Here is a 24631-nt window from a genome sequence, read left to right on the forward strand (position 1 = left end):
CCTAGTAATGATAGAAAATCTCAGCAAATTAGAAATACAACAACTCCATCAACTGATGAAGAACATGTACAAAGATCCATAGTTAACTTCACAGTCCATGATGAAACTTGTAAGTATCCCAGTAAGATGAGGAAAAAGTAGAGGATTTTACCTCTTCTTCGATGCAGTAATATTTAAAAATTAAATAAAACACACAGAGAAGAAATAGAACTCTATTTGTTTGCAGAATATCTGGTTATGCATGGAGAAAATGTGAAAGAATAAACAAAAAAAAAATCCTGAAACTAATAAGTGATTGAAATAGGGGTGAAGGATACATGGTTTATATATTAAAGTTCCTATATTTAGCAATGAAGAATAAAAATTGAAAATGAAAACACAGTGCCATTTAAAATGGCGTTTATTATGATTGTACATTATTTGGGTCTTTACTGTGATATTTCCATACATGTAATGATAAAAACAGAGTAATCAGCATCTCCCCATCATTGACATTAGTATGTGATTTGAATGATCATCAATCTTTGTTAATATTGAGGTTTTTTTTAACCCCCCACATTAAGCAGAACAAGCAGTAATTTGTCTTTCTTGGGCTTATTTCACTTACCATGATATCTTCCTGCTCAATCAATTTTGCTGCAAAAGACACAATTCCATTGTTTTTCTGATTGAATGCAGTCCACTGGGTTTTATGCCAGTTTTTCTAGATTCATCCAGCTGAAGACGGACATCTTCTCTGATTTCAAATGTTTGCTATTGTGAACAGTTCTGCAAGATATAGTGGAGTAGGTATCTCTTTGATGCAATGATTCCATGTCTTTTGAATACATCCCCAGTAGTGGAATTGCTGCATGGGAGTTATATTTCTAGTTTTTTAAGAAATTTCTGGAGCAGGCACTGTGATGCTGCCACTTGGGACATTCACATCCCATATCAGAGTGCCAATTTGAGTCCCAGTGCCTCCACGTCCAATCCAGCTTCTTGAACATGTACATGAGAGACATTGGATGATGATGCAAATACCCGGGTCCTGGAAGGAGAACCTGGCTGATGGCTTTGGCCCTAGCTGTAATGGGCATTTGGGAGTGAAACAGCAGGTGGATGATGCTCTTTTTCTCACTGGTTCTTTCACTCAGCCTTTTAAATAAATAAATAAATTTGAATAAGCAGAGCATATATACTGGTTGGATAGTTTACATTGTATATGAAGAGCTGCTTTCTGCCTCTGGCACTGTGGTTTAGAATATTAGGCTGCCACTGGCAGTGCTGGCATCCCACATGGGCATTGAAGAGTTCAAAAATAGTTTGAAGAAAAAACACTGTTCCTCAACAGAAGAAACAAGAGCTATAAACAAACACTGAATCTCAAAATGTCCATTTTACTCCAATACATTACATTTTAGGTACTCTATTAGTTATCCCAGATCGGGAGAACATTATATCTGTTTTTTTGGGACTGGCTTATTTCACTAAGTATAATAGTTTCCAGTTGCATCCATTTTTTTTTTTGCAAAGTACAGGATTTCAGTTTTTACATCTAAGTGGTACTCCATAGTGTATGTATACCATAACTTCTTTAGCCAATCATCCGTTGATGGAGCCCTCACCCCAGTTAGAATGTCTCTCATAGAGAAATCAGTGAACAACAAATGCTGGAGAGGATTGAGGCAAAAGTTACCCTAATTCACTGTTGGTGGAAATGTAAAGTGGACCAGCCACTGTGGAAGACAGTATGGAAATAACTCAAAAATCTGAATATAGAGCTACCATATAATCCAGCCATCCAACTCCTGGGAATTTACTCAAGTCTAGAGAAATCAGTGTATGGAAGAGTTATCTATAACCCCACTTTCACTGCAGATCAATTCACAATAGCTAAGATATGGAATCAACCCAGATGTCCATCAACTAATATATTTAAATAGACTTCTGCATGCACTTCCTACTTGTTTGTGTGAAACACTTTTTCTTAAAAAAAAAATAAAAAAACATAAAGTAGAACTTATTATTTCCTAATTAAACCGTACAAAATTGTTCCCACTAAGATTGTACTGACTGAAGCAAGCAGAATACAGAGAAATAGTCAGAAGCACTCCCAGCATACCACAGAGGCTAAATGGCTTTATAGTATAGGTGTCAGCAAAGCAAGCATGCAATCCCAATATGAGCTGTCATTACTTCATTTTAAGATGTTATAATTGAGCAAAAATTCTGTTAACTAGCTAATAATCAACTAAGAGTATCTAGGAACAGAAGTTTATCTTTTCTTCCCCACTTTGAAATATCAGGAGCCACTTTGGACAAAACTGATTGTTTTTTTCTACTTTCTAATCAATGACTAAGACTTACTGTTATGTTTCCTAATCCTAAGTATAAAATTGTCTTCGATTACCTGCTCCACCAGATCACTGTATTTATTTATTTAGTTAGCTAGTTAATTAGTTATTAGCATTGGAAAAACTTTACAATATTAACTTATACAGCTTGGTAAAATTGGAAATAAGTATATATCTATGAAACCATCAGCATAATATATGCCATAAACATGTCTATCACTTCCAATAGTCTCCTCCTTCTCCCTTATTTATTATTATTATTTTATTTATATATATATATATGATAAGGATATTTAACATAAGATATACCCTCTTAGCAACTTTAAAAATTTTGTCATTTTATTAGTTCTAATATGTTTAACATGTAATATTTGTATAATTTTACAGGGTACAGGGCAATTCATTTAATATACATACACAAAATAAACCAATAAAGCCAGTGAACTAGCCATCAGTTTTCTTATGTCTTATTTGGATTTAGAGGATATTAGCTCTTCTTTTCCAATTCTTTGTACAATCTCTGATGGAACAAAGACATAAGCCTCAGCCATTCTTGCTCACTTCCCAAAAGTTCAAAAAACATTGGAATGTATTCCTTGCCTTTGAATCTCAACTGGATCTCACATCCTGTTGCCTTCATACCCAACCCTGCATTCTTTTTCAGGTTCCCAAGACCCTGCCCAGTTCCAGGAATTCACCTTTGCTTGATACCCTCTTCCCCCAACCCTATCCCTAGCCCTCCTAAAATATAAAAAGGCCCGGCCCCTGGGGGTCGGGGCCTTCTGCCATGTGTTCCATCAATGTGCACCCCAGCAGTTGGTCACCAACCTCTGCGAATTTATTTTCTCTGAATAAATTCAGTTTGGCTGTAAATTTATACACTGCCTCTTTTTTATTCTACACCTGTTTTTCCAACAATTTCTAAAATGTCATTTTGAACTATTGTCACCTCTCATTACTGTAGAACACTAAAACTTATGGTTTTGTTTCTGACTGTGTTGGTATGTGTCGTGCAACCTCACACAACATCATTTCTTCCCTGCCTCTAATAATCACTATTCTAAAATCAAATCTTCTGTATTCTTTTTACTTCCGCATATCAAAGGGAACAGGTGGTATTTATCTTTTTGTGACTGGCTTACTTCACTTAAATAATAATGTCTGATTCCTTTAGTTTTGAAGCAATTTCCATGATTTCATTTTTCATGGCTGAATATACATCTCTTTTTTTTATCCATTCATCTACTGATGGATCCATAGGTTGATTCTATATCTTGGTTATTGTGAATAGTACTACAAGGAAAACAGGAGTATATATAGCTCTTTTATAAACTGTGTTATTCCTTTTCACTATACTCAGTAATGAGACAGGTCATATTATAATCTCTGATTTTTTTGAGTGACATGTATTTTGCTCTCTATAATGATGGTCTAAATCATATTACTACAACCAAAGTTTAACACTTCTCCATATCCTCACCATCATTGTGATTGCCTTTTTGATACTGGAGTGAGATGATATATCATGTGGTTTGCTTTAGAATTTCTCTGATAGCCAATGATATTGAGCATTTTTTCAAGTATTCATTGGTCACTTGTATTTCTTATTTTGAGAAAAGTCTACTCAGATCCTTTGTCTGTTTCTTATCTGGATTATTTGGCTTGCTGTTGCAAATTTTCTGACTGATTCCTATATTCTGAATATAAGATTTTCATTACTAGGATGTATGCATTTTCTGCTATTTGGTTAGTTGGCTCTTTATCTTGTTGATTTTTCCTTTGTCGTATAGAAGTGTCTTACTTCAATACAAAACAATATTTCTACTATTGCTTTCGTTACTTCCATTTTTGAACTCTTATCCAAATGCCGATTGCCTATGTAGGTGTTTTGGAGTCTTTTCTCTATGTTTTCTTTTTGTAGTTTCATATCTTCATTTAGACTTTTAATCCATTTTGGGTTGATTTATTATAGTGTTATATTTAAAGAATCAAGTTCTGTCTGCTACATATAGATATCTGATTTTCCCAGCAGCATTTATTGGTTTTCCTTTCTCCAGTACATGTTTTTGGCATCTTTGTTATAGATCATCAGCAAACATTTAAACATAAAATACAGTACTTTTTAAAAATATGAACTATACTGTACAAGATTCATGTAACTGAAAGAGAGTACCCTTTCTAAAATCACTCCTAATTTTGAAGTAGGCAGGCACATAGGTTAAAATTTATTAGGTTTGTGAGCTAGAAGACAATGCCTTCTCCACGCCCCTGTGTGACCTCATCCCCCTACCTGCCCACACCTGAGTGCCCTTCAGTCAATCAAGTTAATTAGCCACTCCCCTTTGGAAGTGGGTTAAAAGCCTGGGACAAGGTGTGTCTGGCCCTTCTTTTCTTTGCCCTGGCCTCTAGCTAGGAGGGGGCTGGCTGTAGCCCTGCACCCCCAGGGCACATGGCCTCCGGGCCACCCATCCTAGGTTTCCTGGCCTAGATGCTCCTCCATGTGCCTGGTTCCTGGTGCTCCGTATAAACCCAGATTTACCTCTCTCTTAGATAGAGCTCTCTCTGCTATGCATCTTTTACACTAAATAAAAGCCTAAAATGTACCATGCTGCCTCATCTATTGATGCCAGTATTTAGACTTCTTTTTTTTTTAAACTTTTATTTAATGCATATAAATTTCAAAAGTACGACTTATGGATTACAATGGCTTCCCCCCCATACCGTCCCTCCCACCCACAACCCTCCCCTTTCCCACTCCCTCTCCCCTTCCATTCACATCAAGATTCATTTTCGATTATCTTAATATACAGAAGATCAGCTTAGTATACATTAAGTATGGATTTCAACAGTTTGCTCCCACACAGAAACATAAAGTGAAAAATAATAGATGATTTTTTTAAATGATGATGAAATCAGAGCAGACCTATTGTCATGTTTAATCCCAGTGAGAGTCAAGTTGGGAATTGATAATTTCTTTTCTTTTTTTTTTTTTTTTACAGAGGATCAGTTTAGTATGCATTAAGTAAGGATTTCAACAGTTTGCACCCCCATAGAAACACAAAGTGAAATATATTGTTTGAGTACTCGTTATAGCATTAAATTTCAATGCACAGCACATTAAGGACAGAGATCCCACATGAGGAGTAAGTGCACAGTGACTCCTGTTGTTGACTTTACCAATTGACACTCCTGTCTATGGCATCAGTAATCTCCCTATGCTCCAGTCATGAGTTTCCAAGGCTATGGAAGCCCTCTGAGTTCTCTGACTCTTATCTTGTTTAGACAAGGTCATAGTCAAGGTGGAGGTTCTCTCCTCCCTTCAGAGAAAGGTACCTCCTTCTTTGAAGACCTGTTCTTTCCACTGGGATCTCACTCACAGAGATCTTTTGCCAGAGTGTCTTGGCTTTCCATGCCTGAAATACTCTCATGGGCTTTTCAGCCAGATCCGAGTGCCTTTAGGGCTGATTCTGAGGCCAGAGTGCTATTTAGGACATCTGCCATTCTATGAGTCTGCTGAGTATCTCACTTCCCATGTTGGGTCACTCTCCCCTTTATTCTATCAGTTAGTGTTAGCAGGTACTAGACTTGTTTATGTGCTCCCTTTGAATCTTAGTCCTTTCATTATGATCAATTGTGAACTGAAATTGATCACTTGGAATAGTGATGGCATTGGTACATGCCACCTTGATGGGATTGAATTGGAATCCCCTGGTATGTTTCTAACTCTACCATTTGGGGCAAGTCAGCTTGAGCATGTCCCAAAGTATACATCTCTTCCCTCTCTTATTCCCACTCTTATGTTTAACAGGGATCACATTTCAGTTAATTTTCAACACTTAAGAATAACTGTGTATTAATTACAGAATTAAACCAGTCATATTAAGTAGAACAGACAAAAAAAACTACTAAGAGGGATAATATATTAAGTTGTTCATTAACAGTCAGGGCTATGCTGATCAAGTCACCATTTCCCATAGTGTCCATTTCACTTCAGGAGGTTTCCTTTTTGGTGTTCAGCCAGTTGTCACCGATCAGGGAGAACATATGGTATTTGTCCCTTTGGGACTGGCTTATTTCACTCAGCATGATGTGTTCCAGATTCCTCCATTTTGTTGCAAATGACTGGATTTCGTTGTTTCTTACTGCGGTATAGTATTCTAAAGAGTACATATCCCATAATTTCTTTATCCAGTCTACCGTTGATGGGCATTTAGGTTGGTTCCAGGTCTTAGCTATTGTGAATTGAGCTGCAATAAACATTAGGGTGCAGACCACTTTTTTGTTTGCCAATTTAAATTCCTTTGGGTAAATTCCAAGGAGTGGGATGGCTGGGTCGAACGGTAGGGTTATCTTCAGGTTTCTGAGGAATCTCCAGACTGACTTCCATAGTGGCTTGACCAGTTTGCATTCCCACCAACAGTGGGTTAGTGTCCCTTTTTCCCCACATCCTCGCCAGCATCTGTTGTTGGTAGATTTCTGCATGTGAGGCATTCTAACCAGGGTGAGGTGAAACCTCATTGTGGTTTCGATTTGCATTTCCCTGATTGCTAATGACCTTGAACAATTTTTCATGTGCCTGTTGGCCATTTGGATTTCCTCTTTTGAAAAATGTCTATTGAGGTCCTTGGCCCATCTCTTAAGTGGGTTGTTGGTTTTGTTGTTGTGGAGTTTCTTGATCTCTTTGTAGATTCTGGTTATTAACCCTTTATCTGTTGCATACTTTGCAAATATTTTTTCCCATTCTGTCGGTTGTCTCTTCACTCTCCTGACTGCTTCTTTTGCAGTACAGAAACTTCTCAATTTGAGGCAATCCCAATAGTTGATTTTGCTTTGACTGCCTGTGCCTCCCGGGTCTTTTCCAGAAATTCTGTGCCTGTGCCAATATCTTGAAGGGTTTCTACAATGTTCTCTAGTAACTTGATGGTGTCAGGTCGTAGATTTAGGTCTTTAATCCATGTTGAGTGGATTTTTGTGTAAGGTGTAAGGTAGGGGTCTTGCTTCATGATTCTGCACGTGGAAATCCAATTTTCCCAGCACCATTTATTGAATAGACTGTCCTTGCTCCAGGAATTAGTTTTAGATCCTTGATCAAATATAAGTTGGCTGTAAATGTTTGGGTTGATTTCTGGTGTTTCAATTCTGTTCCATTGGTCTATCCATCTGTTTCTGTACCAGTACCATGCTGTTTTGATTACAACTGCCCTGTAGTATGTCCTGAAATCTGGTATTGTGATGCCTCCGGCTTTGGTTTTGTTGTACAAGATAGCTTTAGCTATTCGAGGTCTCTTCTGCCTCCATATGAATTTCAGCACCTTTTTTTCCAGATCTAAGAAGTAGGTCTTCGTTATCTTGATTGGGATTGCATTGAATCTATAAATTGCTTTTGGGAGAAAGGACATTTTGATGATATTGATTCTTCAATCCATGAGCATGGAAGATTTTTCCATTTCTTGGTATCCTCTTCTATTTCTTTCTTTAAGGTTTTGTAATTTTCATCGTAGAGATCTTTAACGTTCTTGGTTAAGTTTATTCCAAGGTATGTGATTGTTTTTGTAGCTATTGTGAATGGGATTGATCTTAGAAGTTCTTCCTCAGCCATGGCATTGTCTGTGTATACAAAGCCTGTTGATTTTTGTGCATTGATTTTATACCCTGCTACTTTGCCAAACTCTTCTATGAGTTCCAATAGTCTCTTAGTAGAGTTCTTTGGGTCCCCTAAATACAGAATCATGTCATCTGCAAAGAGGGATAGTTTGAGTTCTTCCTTCCCAATTTGTATCCCTTTAATTTCTTTTTCTTGCCTAATAGCTCTGGCTAGAACCTCCAGAACTATATTGAATAGCAGTGGTGAGAGTGGACATCCCTGTCTGGTACCAGATCTCAGTGGAAATGCTTCCAACTTTTCCCCATTCAATAGGATGTTGGCTGTGGGTTTTTCATAGATTGCTTTAATTGTATTGAGGAATGTTCCTTCCAAACCCAGTTTGCTTAGAGTTTTCATCATGAACGGGTGTTGTATTTTATCAAATGCTTTCTCGGCATCTATAGAGATAATCATATGGTTTTTCTTCTGCAGTCTGTTAATGTGGTGTATCACATTGATTGTCTTGTGCACATTAAACCATCCCTGCATACCAGGGATAAATCCCACTTGGTCTGGGTGGATGATCTTTCTGATGTGTTGTTGCATTCTATTGGCGAGAATATTATTGAGGATTTTTGCATCTATGTTTATCAGGGATATTGGTCTGTAATTCTCTTTCAGTGCTGCATCTTTTTCCATCTTAGGAATTAAGGTGATGCTGGCTTCATAGAAAGAATTTGGGAGGATTCCCTCTTCTTCGATTGTTCTGAATAGTTTGAGAAGAATTGGAGTCAGTTCTTCTTTAAATGTCTGGTAGAATTCAGCAGTGAATCCATCTGGTCCTGGGCTTTTCTTTGTTGGGAGGGCCTTTATTACTGTTTCAATTTCTGTCTCAGTTATGGGTCTGTTTAGGTTTTCGACGTCTTCCTGGTTCAATTTAGGTAGGTTGCATGTGTCCAGGAATCTATCCACTTCTGATAGGTTTCCCTGTTTGCTGGCATAGAAGTCCTTGTAGTAATTTCTGATGATTCTTTTTATTTCTGTGGTGTCTGTTGTTACATTTCCTTTTTCATCTCTGATTTTATTGATTTGGGTCTTTTCTCTTCTTTTTTTAGTTAGTTGGGCCAATGGGGATTCAATTTTGTTTATTTTTTCAAAAAACCAGCTCCTCGTTTGGCTGATTTTTTGGAATGTTTTTCTTGATTCAATCCTGTTGATTTCTTCTCTGATTTTAATTATTTCTCTTCTCCTACTAGATTTGGGTCTGGTTTGCTGTAGGTTTTCTAGATCCTTGAGGTGAATTGAAAGCTCATCTATTTGGTGCCTTTCCAATTTCTTGATGTAGGCACCTATTGCTATAAACTTTCCTCTTAACACTGCTTTTGCTGCGTCCCATAAGTTTTGGTATGTTGTGCTGTTATCCTCATTTACTTCCAGAAAATTTTTGATTTCTCTTTTGATTTCTTCTATGACCCATTGTTCATTCATGAGCATGTTGTTCAATCTCCATGTGTTTGCATATGTTCTAGGGATTCCTGAGTTGCTAATTTCTAACTTCATTCCTTTATGGTCTGAGAAGCTGCATGGTATGATTCTAATTCTTTTGAATTTGCTGAGACTAACTTTATGGCCTAGTATGTGGTCAATCCTAGAGAAGGTTCCATGTACTGCTGAGAAGAATGCAAAATCTTTAGCTGTAGGATTGAAAGTTCTGTATATATCTGTTAGATCCATTTGGGCTATAGTGTCATTTAAATCTACTGTATCCTTGTTGATCTTCTGACCGGATGATCTGTCTATTTCTGAGAGTGGAGTATTGAAGTCCCCCAGTACTATTGTATTGGGATCTAAGTCTCCCTTTAAGTCCATTAATAAATCTTTTAGATAAACTGGTGCCCTGTAGTTAGGTGCATATACATTGGTAATTGTTATATCTTCTTGTTGTATTGATCCCTTAATCATTATATAGTGCCCCTCTTTGTCTCTCTTAACAGTTTTTGTGGTAAAGTTTATGTTGTCCGATATTAAGATGGCTACGCCTGCTCTTTTTTCATTTCTGTTGGCATGGTATGTCTTTTTCCAGCCTTTCACTTTCAGTCTGTATGCATCTTTGTTGGAAAGATGTGTTTCTTGTAAGCAGCATATAGATGGGTTTTGTTCCTTAACCCAATCAGCCAATCGGTGTCTTTTAACTGGACAGTTCAGGCCATTCACGTTCAATGTGACTAATGATAAGTGGTAACTTTGCCCTGCCATTTGCCAAAGATAAGTTCTAATATATGCTTTGAATTCCCTGTGATCTTTTGCTGTGAGGTTTCCTTCCTTGGTTTCCTTCCTTTACCGTCTTTCATATTGATGACCGTGTTTCTGTGTTTTTGTGTGTAACACATCTTTAAGCATCTTTTGCAGGGCTGGACGAGTGGCAACAAATTCTTTCAATTTCTGTTTGCTATGAAAAGTCTTTATTTCACCTTCATTCACAAATGAGAGCTTTGCAGGATATAATACTCTGTGCTGGCAGTTTTTCTCTCTTAGTACCTGAGCTATATCTCGCCATTCCCTCCTAGCTTGTAGAGTTTCTGATGAGAAGTCAGCTGTGAGTCTGATTGGAGATCCTCTGAGAGTAATCTGACATTTCTCTCTTGCACATTTTAGGATCTTTTCTTTATGTTTCACTGTGGAGAGTTTAATTACAACATGTCGTGGTGAGGATCTCTTTTGGTCGTGTTTATTAGGGGTTCTGTGAGCTTCCTGTACTAGGATTTCTCTGTCCTTCTCCAAACCTGGGAAATTTTCTGCTAATATCTCACTAAAAAGGCCTTCTAATCCTTTCTCCCTCTCCATGCCTTCAGGAACTCCTAGAACCCGAATGTTGGGTTTTTTAATAGTATCCTGAAGATTCCCGACAATATGTTTTGGATTTCTAATTTCCTTCTCTTTTCTTTGGTCTGACTGTATCCTTTCCTGTTCTCTGTCTTCTAAGTCCGATATTCTCTCTTCTGCTTCACCCATTCTGTTTGTAAGGCTCTCTATTGTGTTTTTCATTTGTTCTATTGAATTCTTCACTTCAGTCACTATCACAGTTTCCTGTTGTACTAGTTGTTTCGTTTCATTTTGATTCCTCCTTAATATTTCATTTTCATGAGAGAGATTTTCTATCTTGTCCATTAAGGATTTCTGTAGTTCAAGAATTTGTTTTTGAGAACTTCTTAATGTTCTTATCAATTTTTTGAGATCTGCTTCTTGCATTTCTTCTATGTCATCATCTTCATAATCTTGAATTGGGGTGTCTTTTTCATTTGAGGGCATCATGGTGACTTCCTTGTTTTTATTACCTCAGTTTTTGCGTTTGTTATTTGGCATATTGGAGATATTTGGTTTCTTCACTGTGGTGCTTTTTCTTGTTATACTATGACTCTAGATTAAGTGGACTATCTGTTTTTGATGGAGCCTTAGGGCTTGAGATGGGTGTGCCAAAGGTGACACTCCCAGGTTAGGCATGGTAAATCTCTCTCTCTCTCTCTCTTTCTTTTTTTTTTTTTTTTTTTGATTCAAAAGGGAAGTAATTCCGTACAGCTGAACGAAGTTGGAGGTAATTAGCAGGCAAATGATATACCCACAGGAGCCAGAGATTGGAAGCTCTTTCCCAAGGACCACACAGGGAATCTGTTCGGCCCTCAGAGTGGGCTCAAATTCTCCTTCAGTCTCCCACTGGGTTGCCAAAGTTACGGAATTGTAGCGTCTCTGGAGAGTGCTCACATGAATTCCGTGAGTTCTCTCCCCCACCGTCTCTTTTTTCACAGTCTCAGTTCAGTAGCACCACAAATTTACTAGGTCCTAATCTCCTGTTAATTCGCCCCGCCCAGAGTCAGGTTTATCTGCTAGGCTCAGGGCCGGTGCAGACCTGAGGTCGCTCTGCTTATGACGTATGTCCAAGATGGCGCCTGCTCTTTGTCTTGCTCGCCCTTGAGAGGTGAGCGGAGAGAGAAACCCGTGTCCGTACCAGTCACCTTTTTTTTCTCTCTCTCTCTGTCTCTCTCTCTCTCTTCCAGTTAGCCTGGTGAACTCCCCCCCCCCCCGGGGGTCGTTCCCTCTAGTCTCCTCTCTCCGCTTGCCCGCCTGTGTCTCGGGATATTGAGGTTCGGCTCACCTCGCTTTCCAGCGCTGGTGTGTTGAGTCTGCCGCTGGTGTCCCGAACTGTGGGCTCCCACGCTCTCCACGCAGGTCCGCTGTGAATCACGCGTTCCGGAAGAGTTTCTTCTGCTGTTTCCTCCCCTACTCTTCCTTGAACCTGCAGTATCTCCACTTTTATTAAACTATCTCTCCCCGGACTATCAGTGTGCTCCCTTCCTATTCCGCCATCTTGCCTCCTCCCCCGAAATAGAGTTTTCTATATTCTATGTTCTTATTCATCTAAATTGATTAATTAAAAGTTTTGCCTTGAGCATAACACTAGGACTTTGGAGTTAGTAAAAAAAAAAAAAAAAAGTGAGACTCCCAATGTCACATACTGAGTTAGGATTGAAAACGAATCTGTAACCTATATCTTTTGCATCCAAATATTAAACTTCATGTTTTATTTTACTATTGTTTTAAAATTATTTATTTATTTGAATGTTGGAGCTGCAGAGAGAGAAAGAGGGAAACAGAGAGAGATCTTCCATTTACTGGTTTACTCCCCAGATGGCCACAATGGCCAGTGCTAGGCCAGGTCAAAGCCAGGGGTCAGGAGATTTTTCTGAGTCCCTCATGTAGGTGGCAGGGGTCCAAGTACTTGGACCATCTTCTGCTGCCTTTTCTAGGCCTTTGGCAGGGAACTGGAACAGAAGCGGAACAGGCAGGACACAAACTGATGCTCATATGGAATGCCAGTGTCTCAGACAGTGGCTTTTACCCTCTATGCCACAATGCCAATCTCTAATATTAATGTTTTAATAGAATAATTGTCATAATTTATGTGAAGCACTTTCAAATGATTTCTGAACATTTCTTAATGTTATCAATTGTGTCTCCAAATTTAATGTCCTTTAGTTATCCAGGATTTTTTATCACATTTTCTTTAATATTTATGAACACATATAACACTCTCAATTCACAAATAGGTAGCACATTTGAACTTTCACTTTAATTTCCTATTACTTTAGAATTTCCAGTGTATTATACCTCAAATTTTTTCATGAATTCACCTTTACTCTGTCCAGTATCAATCTAACTGAGGATTTTTCTGTAACTTCACCAAATACTAACCAACTGTAGATAAATCTGGAGAGTATATTTTACAGAGAGTTCAGGGTTTGCTGGAATGAACATTTTGAATATTCCACAGTCCTAAAAATAAATTTTATTTATTTATTTTTTTTAAATATTTATTCATTTACTTGAAAGTCAGAGAGAGGAGGAGAGGCAGAGAGAGAGAGGTCTTCCATCTGCTGCTTGACTCCCCAGATGGCTACAATGGCCAGAGCTGCACCAATCTGAAGCCAGGAACCAGGAACTTCCTCCAGGTCTTCCCATACAGTAAAGGGGCCCAAGGACTTGGACCATCTTCTATTACCATAGCAAAGAGCATTTTTAAAGCACTTTCAAAAATATTTTTTATTTATTTGAAAGACACAGAGACAGAAAGACAAGACAGACAGACAGATAGCTTCCACATATCCATTCACTCTGCAAATTTTTATAACAGTGAGGGATCGCACAGGCTAAGGCCAGTAGCTGGGTACTCAATCTGGGTCTCCCAGGTGGGTGTCAGGGACTCACTTGACCCATTGCTTGCTGCATCCCAGGGCATGTATTAGCCAGAAACTGGAATTGGAATCAGAGAAAGGTTTGGATCAAGGGTCCTCTGTTATGGGATCTAGTCATTCCAGGGGTGTCTCAAACTCTTATCGAAATGCCTGTCCCAAGAACCCATTTCATAAAAAAAAAAAAAAATTCATTATAGCAACTCATATGCTTCATCCAGAATCTACAGGTGAAATGAATCCAATCAGGTGGAATTATATGGCTGATAATTAAAAGTTAAATTGAAAGAGATTAGTGATCAGTCAAAATAATCTACCTCATAAAATAGAAAATGTGAACAACATAATCAGTTCACTTGGTGATTAGGAAATGATTATTAAATTAATGATTATAGACAATTCTATCATTCTGTTATTGGAACAGATATTGTAGAGTAGGTTAAGCTGGCTCTTGGGAAGCTGACATCCTTTACTGGAGTGTCTATTTGCAATCTGGCTACTCCATGCTTCTGATCCAAATTCCTGCAAATATCCAGGAGGCAGTGGATGATGGCCCACCTGCTTGGGCTTCTTCCATGTTTGTGGGAGACCTGGATGGACTTCCTGGTTCCTTGCTTCAGCCTGGCCCAACTTTGGCTGTTGCAAGCATTTAGAGAATGAACCGGATCTCTCTCTCTCATGTATCATTATGCCTTCAAATAAACAAATACATCTTCAAAAAAGTGTAAAGCTTCCGCCTGCAGTGCTGGCATCCCATATGGGTAGTGATTCAAGTCTTGGCTGCTCCACTTCTGATCCAGCTCTCTGCTGTAGCCTGGGAAAGCAGCAGAAGATGGCCCAAGTGCTTGGGCCCTTGCACCCACGTGGGAGACCTGGAAGAAGCTCCTGGCTCCTGGCTTTGGTGCAGTTCTGGCCATTGTGGCCAAGAGGGGAGTGAACCAGCAGATGGAAGAGCTCTCTCTCTCTCTCTGCCTCTCCTTCTCTCTCTGTGTAACTCCAACTTTCAAATAAATAAAATAAATCTTGAAGCAAAAAAAAGAAAAGAAAATCACACTTAGGCACTGGTGAACATTTTCCTTCCCTTCTTTCTCCTCTTGATTGACCCACTCCTTTCCCATGTAACTCTGCATGGCATATTCTGCCTCCTGTTCCTTGGCAACCGTGAGTGAAATTTTATTCCTTTATGACAGTAATTTCTACATCTGTATATATTATCATGCCTGTTTAAATGAAAACATGAGCTTTTAAAATAACATGCACTAAGGGCTGGCGCTGTGGCGTAGCAGGTAAAGCCGCCACCTGCGCTGTTGGCATCCCATATGAAAATAAGTAGGTTCTAGTCCCAGCTGCTCCAGTTCCGATCCAGCTCTCTGCTAGAGCCTGGGAAAGCAATGGAAGGTGGCCCAAGTCCTTGGGCCCCTGCACCCAAGAGGAAGACCCAGAGGAAGATCCTGGTTCCTGGCTTTGGATCAGTGCAGTTCCTGCTATTGTAGCCAATTGGGGAGTGAACCAGCAGATGGAAGACCTCTCTCTCTCTTTTTCTCTCTATCTCTGTCTCTCTGCCTCTCCTTCTCTCTCTGTGTAACTCTTTCAAATAAATAGTAAATATTTTAAAAAGTAAAAGAAATTAACATGCACTATAAAAATGAAATAGTGTACTACAGAGGTTAGTATCATGGTCCTTAAATCCAACTAGACCTTGGGAAGAATACCAGGATAGTTAGAAATCAGAGAAAATAAAGAAAACAAGTTTTCAGAACGCAAGGCATCTTTAAAAATGTTACAAAGAAGCTAGTATTTCTAATATAGAATATGAAACAACAATTTGAGTAGAGATACCATAAGATTCAGCTTAGTCAGAGGCTTACTAAGGTCAACATGCATCCAGTTGGAATTTTCATTGCTTATTAAAATACAAGGACAAGAACTCTTATAAGGATCCTAAAACTAACTCTGATTTATGATGTATGATCAAAGAGAAGAGAAGAGAGAAAAATCTAATATTTACTGATGACATACTTTGTGCTGGTCATTTGAATAACTCAGCGATTAAGGGATTAACAGAACCAAATTTCCTATATTCAAATCTCAGCTTTACTTTTTATCAGCGCTATGATCTCAGAATTTTATTTACTTTCTCAATGCTTCCATTTGTTCTTTATGAATTTGAGTTAAAAGTATGTACTGCATTTCCTTGTTGAGAGTTGTATATGTGCTTAGAATGATACCCAGCAGACTGTAAGTACTCCCTAAAAGTTAATACTTTTGCTATTATTGCTATTATTATGTGTATCAATTAGTATTGATAGTATCAAGTTAAAAATGAAAATAAGTAGGTTTAGAAAAATTGAATTTTCCCCCATGAAGGTTACATTGTTTGTGACTGACAAATATCAAGAAACAATTTCAGGTCTTCCAGCCCCTTGTTGCTGATTGAAGATAGTAAGTTTTCCTCCCACTGTGATATTTCACTGTGTGGATGTAATTCTAAATGAGAAAAAATTTTATTCGAGCAGGAATCACTTGAGAAGCAGTTCCGTACACACACAGCTTATGCATATTGCAAAGTACAATTTTATGAACAGTTCTGTCTTATGATCTGGATGAATGGAGTAAGAAAACGTTAAAATATGATCCCCTATGATAAAATTTTAATACAAAATTGAAGTATATAATAGTTATGAAAAAGAGTTGTTATTTTCCAAAGAGGAGTATTCTTTGAAATGTTGAATTCATTGTAGCCTAGAGTTTGTCCTATACTTCTTAAGAGTTCAGAAACTATTTTTTTAGTGCCTAAAGAACAGATGTGTCTGTCATACTCAGAAAAAAAAAAATCAGAGGGACCAAGACATTGAGACATAAGTGAATCAGTCACAAACCTTGTGGAAAACCTCTCTGAAATATTCAATGTACTTCCATCAAATTTGGGTTTTTAATGAAGTTAAAGGAAGAGAAAAATATTATTGATGTTGACTGTATGTTATCACTAAGAATACCTATTTTTAATGGAAAGGATGTACTTTAAAGTTTTACTGAAAGCGATGGTGTAACTATGTATAGCTTTTTATATTTTGGCTTTGTTTTTGTGTATGAGGATATTGCAAGATACATCTCATAAATAAACAGTGAGAAGTCACTGTTACAGGTCTCTAAAAGCTCAACATGGTCTGCTAGTCTGAGAACTTATTTAAAAATTGCTGAAATTCTAAAGAGAAATTCTACTATTATGAAAAGTTTAAAGATTGAACGAATAATAAACTACAAATGTGGACTAATAGAATTCATATTCCTCTATTGACGTGATAGAAAATTTAGTTTAAAAGTCAATTATAAGACAAGATGATTTAGCCCTGACTCTTCATGAACAACTTAATACATTATCCCTCTTAGTAGATTTTTTGTCTGTTCTACTTAATATGACTGGTTTAATTCTGTAATTAATACACAGTTATTCTTAAGTGTTGAAAATTAACTGAAATGTGATCCCTGTTAAACATAAGAGTAGGAATAAGAGAGGGAAGAGATGTACAATTTGGGACATGCTCAAGCTGACTTGCCCCAAATGGTAGAGTTAGAAACATACCAGGGGACTCCAATTCAATCCCATCAAGGTGGCATGTACCAATGCCATCTCACCAGTCCAAGTGATCAATTTCAGTTCACAATTGATCATAATGAAAGGACTAAGAGTCAAAGGAAGCACATAAACAAGTCTAGTACCTGCTAATACTAACTGATAGAATAAATAAAGGGGAGAGTGATCCAACATGGGAAGCGAGATACTCAGCAGACTCATAGAATGGCGGATGTCCTAAACAGCACTCTGGCCTCAGAATCAGCCATAAGGCATTCAGATCTGGCTGAAAAGCCCATGAGAGTATTTCAGGCATGGAAAGCCAAGACACTCTGGCAAAAAACAAACAAACAAACAAACAAACCCTAAATGAAAGATCTCTGTGAGTGAGATCCCAGTGGAAAGAACAGGTCTTCAAAGAAGGAGGTACCTTTCTCTGAAGGGAGGAGAGAACCTCCACTTTGACTATGACCTTGTCTAAACAACATAAGAGTCGGAAAACTCAAGGGGCTTCCATAGCCTTGGAAACTCATGACTGGTGCATAGGGAGATTACTGATGCCATAAACAGGAGTGTCAATTGGTAAAGTCAACAACAGGAGTCACTGTGCACTTACTCCTCATGTAGGATCTCTGTCCTTAATGTGCTGTGCATTGAGACTTAATGCTATAACGAGTACTCAAACAATATATTTCACTTTGTGTTTCTATGGGGGTGCAAACTGTTGAAATCTTTACTTAATGTATACTAAACTGATCTTCTGTAAAAAAAAAAAAAAAAAAAGAAGAAGAAATTAGCAATTCCCAACTTGACTCTCACTGGGATTAAACATGACAATAGGTCTGATCTGATTTCTCATCATTTAAAAAATCATCTATTATTTTTCACTTTATGTTTCTGTGTGGGAGCAAACTGTTGAAATCTTTACTTAATGTATGCTAAACTGATCTTCTGTATATAAAGAGAATCGAAAATGAATCCTCATGTGAATGGAAGGGGAGAGGGAGTGGGAAAGGGGAGGGATGCGGGTGGGAGAGATGATATGGGGGGGAAGCCATTGTAATCAATATTCTGCACTTTGGAAATTTATATTCATTAAATAAAAGTTAAAAAAATGAAAAAAAAGACAAGATGATTTAAAAGCAATTAATTAATTTGGAGCTGGTACAGCAGGTTAAGCCTCGGTGTGCAGTGCCAGCACCCATATGAGCACCTGTTTGAGTCCTGGCTGCTCCATTTCTGAATCAGGTCCCTACTAATATGCCTGGGAAAGCAGCGGAGGATGGCCTAGGTCCTTGAGCTCCTGAACCCAAGTGGGAGACCTGAAGAAAGCTCCTGGCTCCTGGCTTCAGCCTGGTCCAGACTTGGCCATTGCAGCCTTTTGGGAAGTAAATCAGGAGATGGAAGATTCTCTCTCTCTCTCTCTCTCTCTCTCTCTGTCTCAATTTGTCTCTCCCTCTCTCTCTGTAACTTTGTCTTTCAAATAAATAAATAAATGTAATTTTTAAAAAAGCAATTGATTTTTCATTAAATGGTAATGATCCCATTTATTAAATGCTAAAATAATTTTGAAAATCTATAATGTTTTCAAAATCAAGATTTTTAAACTGTCACATCTACAAAAGTCAGTGAAGATAAAATCACTTCTGTGCTGCAAAAATCATCATGAACACACCGACAGGCACACACAAGCTTCATATGTATAAAATTTAGTTTCATAACTCCATAAACTGGAAAGAGTTATTGCAATAAGAATTATTTCACTTTGTTTGTAAGGGTTGTAAAGAAAACAAATAATGGTGCTGGTGCTCATCTGTTTTAAGCAGCTATGTTAAATAATGGTCTCTGGTGAGAACAATGTTTTTTTTAATTATTTCTTTGAAAGGCATGGAGAGATACAGAGGCAGAGATAGAGAGAGAGAGAGAGAGAGAGAGAGAGAGAGAGAATGCTTCCATCTGCTGGTTTACTTCCCAAATGGCCGCAATGATTGGAGCTGGGCCAATCCAAAGCCAGCAGCCTAGAGTTTCTTCCAGGTCTCCTACATGGGTGCAGGGGCCCAAAAACTTGAGCCATTTTCCACTGCTTTCCCAGACCCTAGTAGAGAGCTGGATCAGAAGTAGAATTGCTGGGATTCAAACCAGCACCCATATGGGATGCCGGCACTGCAGGCAGAGACTTTACCTGTCATGCCACAGTGCCAGCCCCATGATATATTTTTAATATAATGTGTCATTTATCCAATGTTGCACATATGATAGTTTTCATGAAGAGTGGTATCATATCAAAATTTGTTTCTAAAACACAAGAGAGAAAATTACTTGAAATTTTTTTGCTTTTGGTACAGAGAGCATAATATGTTAAGGCCCTGTTATACAACGCTATGCTTTCATCCTAAAATACCTCTTCCTGAAGGTACATTTCTAATAGCAGCCAAAATGAAAAAAAAATGCATATGATATGCAAACATCAGTGTCCAAAAATGTCATTTTAATATTTTTATGAAAGTTGTTATTCATAGCACTATAATATTGTTTTAATAGGATATTTAAAATAAACCTGTTTTCCAAATAATTTACCATCAAACTGATCATAGTAAATATGTATTATGAAAAAATCCATAGATTTAAAAAAACTGCACTAACATACATTTATGTGTTACTTCTCTGTTTCCAAGAGGCTTCTGAAGTACCTTATATTTCCTTTGAAATGTTTTAGAATGGACTATAAGAAAAGAAGAATGAGAATCATTTTAAGCCTCAGCAGCTACTACTATTATATACTTCTATTGTATATATATTTAGTTTATCCAATTGGTTCTTTCTTTTGTATTCAGTGTAAAGTGTTCTAGCTCTCAATTATCTGGAAATAAAACACCAAAATATGGACAGAAATACACAATTTTCTTGCTCAGGTTACCTGTTATTAAGAATAATAGAACTTTGAAATGATACTCATTTTAATTATTTGTCTATAAACTGGAGTTCAGATAATGGAATTCCCTAGAAGCAACAATCAAGAGATAACATCCTTTTGGCAAATAAACCCCAGTAATTCCATTTTCTTCCTTATTCTGAAATACAAGATTATTCATATATTGATGAATTTTATTGGCCTACCCAAGCCTTTCTTGTAGTGTTCTACAGGAGCCTTTTTGATTATCACAAAATTATTTTAAGAGTGGCCTTAACCACTATGCCAAATATCCATCCCAAATCTCTCTTATTATCTCTCTCATAAGTATCTATCATCTATGTATCTATGTATAATCTATCATTATCATCCTCATCATCATCCTCATCATCATTATTGATGTATAAGATTCTCTTCTTTGCTTTGAGCACGTCGCCCATATCAAGCAAAATATCATTACAGCTTTTCCAATTATTGGCTCTGGCCTGTTGACATGCCATCACTGATTATGCATCCTTTAACCAGTGAATCCCTAATAGCCATGTTGTGAAGTGTATCCCATAGATTTATATACAGATTATAATCTTATGGTTTGCCTTTCAGTCTCAAATGATACATTCCTCTAATCTCACCCACTTTTAGAGTCTGTAAGCCCATTTTCTTGCACTATCATTATACAGTCAGCCATTTCAACTTTTCAGCATAGGCCATTTAGCACAACCTTTTCTTTTTTTTTTTTTTTTTTTTTTTTTTTTTTTTTTTTTTTTTTGACAGGCAGAGTGGACAGTGAGAAAGAGAGACAGAGAGAGAAAGGTCTTCCTTTGCCGCTGGTTCACCCTCCAATGGCCGCCGCTGCAGCCGGCGCACCGCGCTGATCCTGGCAGGAGCCAGGAGCCAGGTGCTTTTCCTGGTCTCCCATGGGGTGCAGGGCCCAAGCACCTGGGCCATCCTCCACTGCACTCCCTGGCCATAGCAGAGAGCTGGCCTGGAAGAGGGGCAACCGGGACAGAATCCGGCGCCCCAACCGGGACTAGAACCCGGTTTGCCGGCGCCGCAAGGTGGAGGATTAGCCTATTGAGCCACGGCGCCGGCTCACAACCTTTTCTTAAACAATCTACTTCCAAGTTTAAAATAGTTTCTTAGATTTACTTATTTATCATGATTTTTATGATTAAAGTTCTAGTATAATGGAATATTAACTCTCATGCCCAGTTTATTGAACTGCCAGTATTGATAATGCTCTAATTTTCCTTCTGACCCCATCAATAACTCATTCTTTACAATGCAGATTGTGACATTTCTATACTCTAGATCCTGCATTTTCTTTGCTTAAAACTGGCTACTAAATTTTCAATTTGTCCATAATAAAACCCCAAATCCTAATCTAATGGGTGGAATGAGTAATACTAATACACTAATCTATGTCAGTGCTTCTCACACAGGAGTAATCTATAAATATTAGCTATCTGATTACTTAATTATTCTGTTATTACATAATATTTTTTCCAAAATTTTGTTATTTAAAATTGTTTTAATTAGCTAAACATGAAAAATAACTAATTGCAAATAACAGATTCCAATTAAAGCTAGCTTATGGCAATTAGTGAACTCACAGTCTAGTAACTCAGAAATGTAGAGATTCACTTGCTTTATATGTCACAAAACTTGGAGCAAAATGAGAGTATCTTCAAATTTGATAGCTTGAGGATAGTTTAATTAAGGAAATTTAAAACTGTAGTAGGATTTAGTGACACTAACAAGGAACATAGCAAGAACCAAACACCATATCCCATTCAAATTACTAAATTATGACTCACACTTGACCACAACTATGAACTTTCATAAACAACCTTTAAGTGATATACAAGGGAAAGAATTGTGGCGGGTGTTAAGGCACAGCATGTTAAGTCTTTGCTTGGGACATATCTAAGGGTCTTATCTGCTTCAACTACTTTGTGTTTCTGATCCAGTTTCCTACAAATGCTCCTAGGAAGCAGAGGATGATGGCCGCAGTACCAGGGTTTCTGCCAGCCTGTGAGAGACTAAGATAGAGTCCTTGGCTCCTGGTTTTGGCTTGGCCTAGCCACAGTTGTTGGGGCATTTAGAGAAAGAAAAAGTAAGTGGAAGATTCTGTTTCCCTCTCCCTTTCCCTCTTTCTGTAACTCTGCCTCTCAAATATACAGATTAATTAATGAATTAATAAGTAAATAGAAAGAAGCAAAAGAGCTAATGAGAAAAATTAATTTGATGATATGCTTCTCACATTCCTTACACTGCTGTTTTACTGGCTGAATCCAATTAAAAGCCATGTGCAGACAGATTCCATTGATAGGGTTTATACAAATCAGCCTGATGAAGCAGAAGGGCAAAGGGTGGTATGGCAATGAATGGTTCTAAGAAAGATAACAGAAAATACCCATAACTTCCAATTCCAGGTATTACTGCATCTAGGAGCTCAATTATTGTCAAGCATTTTCATTATCCTTTCCATTCTTGATTCTACTTTCCTGTAGACTTTGCTTATTGTATGCAATCGTTTCCTTTTTGAGGAAAAGATGAGTGTGAGGAGTTCTAGCTTAGAATGCATTTATATATAGCTCATAACTGTAGAGAAGAGAAAGACCGATTCTCAGCATTTCAATATTAAGTCATGAAGTTTGACTGTCATCTCTTAGAGTCACATATTGATTCTAAATATTATCAATGAGACTACAGGATAAGCTTGGGTAAGGTGCCCAAGCAGAATGTGAGTTAGAATAGAGGGGATTTTCCATAGTGGACTGCATAAGTAGACTCAGACAAAATATTTGGAATTAGTTTAAATTAAAAAAAATCTTGATACACGTTCTAATAATAGACTGAGGAACAAAGAATGAAAAAAATGTCTGGCATACATGTTATTCTGAATATTGTACTCCTTTTCAGTTATTTAGCTTGGAAGCTTAATAGTAAGTACAAATAAGAGAAAACAATAAAAATACGTGTATTTAGATATGCTGTTGTGCTGATGTCTAAATGATTAAAGTATTTTACAATGCCTTATGCCCTGTGTGAATACCTGTTTTACTTTAATCTCAGTTATCCATTGTTATTTTCAAGTTTTCTAAAGCAATGTATGTGAAACAGTACCTCAGTTTTAAAGTATTTTTAATATTTTCATTCTTCATGTGAATGAGCAGTGCTTCATATATTTGCATTTAATTGTTGTATTTGGTGTAAATTGTCTATTTATGATCTTTGTATATCTTTGTTGTGTTTTATATTATATAAATATATTTTCAACCACTTCAGTAATTTTTAAATGAAAAAAAATCCTTATTATTATCAAAACTCTTGAGATACTAGCATTTTTATATTATTGCTATCTAATTTATGAAGAGTCCTCAAAAATTCATGAAAATGTGATTATCTTAAATTCCTTATTTCCATGAGTGTATTGAAATACTTATGTACTACTTGCTAAAATTTTTATTTTATTTCAGATTTCTGCACAATATACATAGGATATTAAAGTCATTCTAGAAGGTTTTACAAAGTCATCTCTATAGGTTTCTTGGAACTCATCTATATTAGATTTCAATCATTAAAATTTAAAATATCTCTTTACAAAAACATAATTTACATTTTAACTCAATAGTGTGGACATATTTAATCTTTTTAGACAAAATGAGATGTGCATATAAATTGGAGAGATAAAGGACATTTGGAGTAGATTACAAGTAGGATCAATGATTATGATTATAAAATAATTATAAATTACGGGTAAATATACAGAAATAATATGCACACAATTCTTATAAATATTTTCAACTTCTTTTTAAGACAGGAAATGATAATTTCATTAAATTGATGAGATCCATTTTATCCTGACCATGTAGTATTTAGATTGCACATAGACCCCAGTCATTTCTTTCACATTAAGTTACTTTTAGTTTTAAAAGCCTTGATCATATACTATCACATTTGCTAAACAACTGATAGTGTTTTGTTTTAACATTTAGTTTTTAAACATATTTACCAACACAATGTTGGAATAATAAAAATTATATGTTTGGAATATGATGAATTCAGCCAGATTCTATTAGTAACCTCACGTTGTGACCTGAAGTAGATTACTTCTCCTTTCTGTCCCTTGCTTCATTCTCTGTATAATGAACTGTTCATGACTGACATCAGTTTCTTGCACATACTGCATTACTTTGAGGATCTGCTCTCTGTATGCTGGTTATTTGGCTTTGTCGAGATTGAACCTCTTTATCATCTGCTTGATGCTGACGTTGATCCAGATCTGACCAAAAGAATTACATCTCCATAGTCATAATTATTTATCACATAATGAATCTGATGCATGCCAGGACAAACCCCATCGATATTTGTTGAAACTGTGGAGAAAGTACCCACTTTCCTCTATGGTAATGAAAATATTGAATAAGTAGGAATGGATATTTTGTTCCAAATCTAGATGGGATTTTCTCAGAATAA

General features: G+C 37.1%; 1 pseudogene; it reads left to right on the forward strand.

Annotated features, from left to right (window-relative positions):
• Positions 1 to 24631, forward strand: part of LOC149128365 (small ribosomal subunit protein uS2 pseudogene) — a 196012-nt pseudogene that overhangs the window by 83215 nt on the left and 88166 nt on the right.

This window comes from Oryctolagus cuniculus, chromosome 1, assembly GCF_051225735.1.
Source record: "Oryctolagus cuniculus isolate XC-2025 breed Fujian yellow rabbit chromosome 1, ASM5122573v1, whole genome shotgun sequence".
Lineage (NCBI taxonomy): Eukaryota > Metazoa > Chordata > Mammalia > Lagomorpha > Leporidae > Oryctolagus > Oryctolagus cuniculus.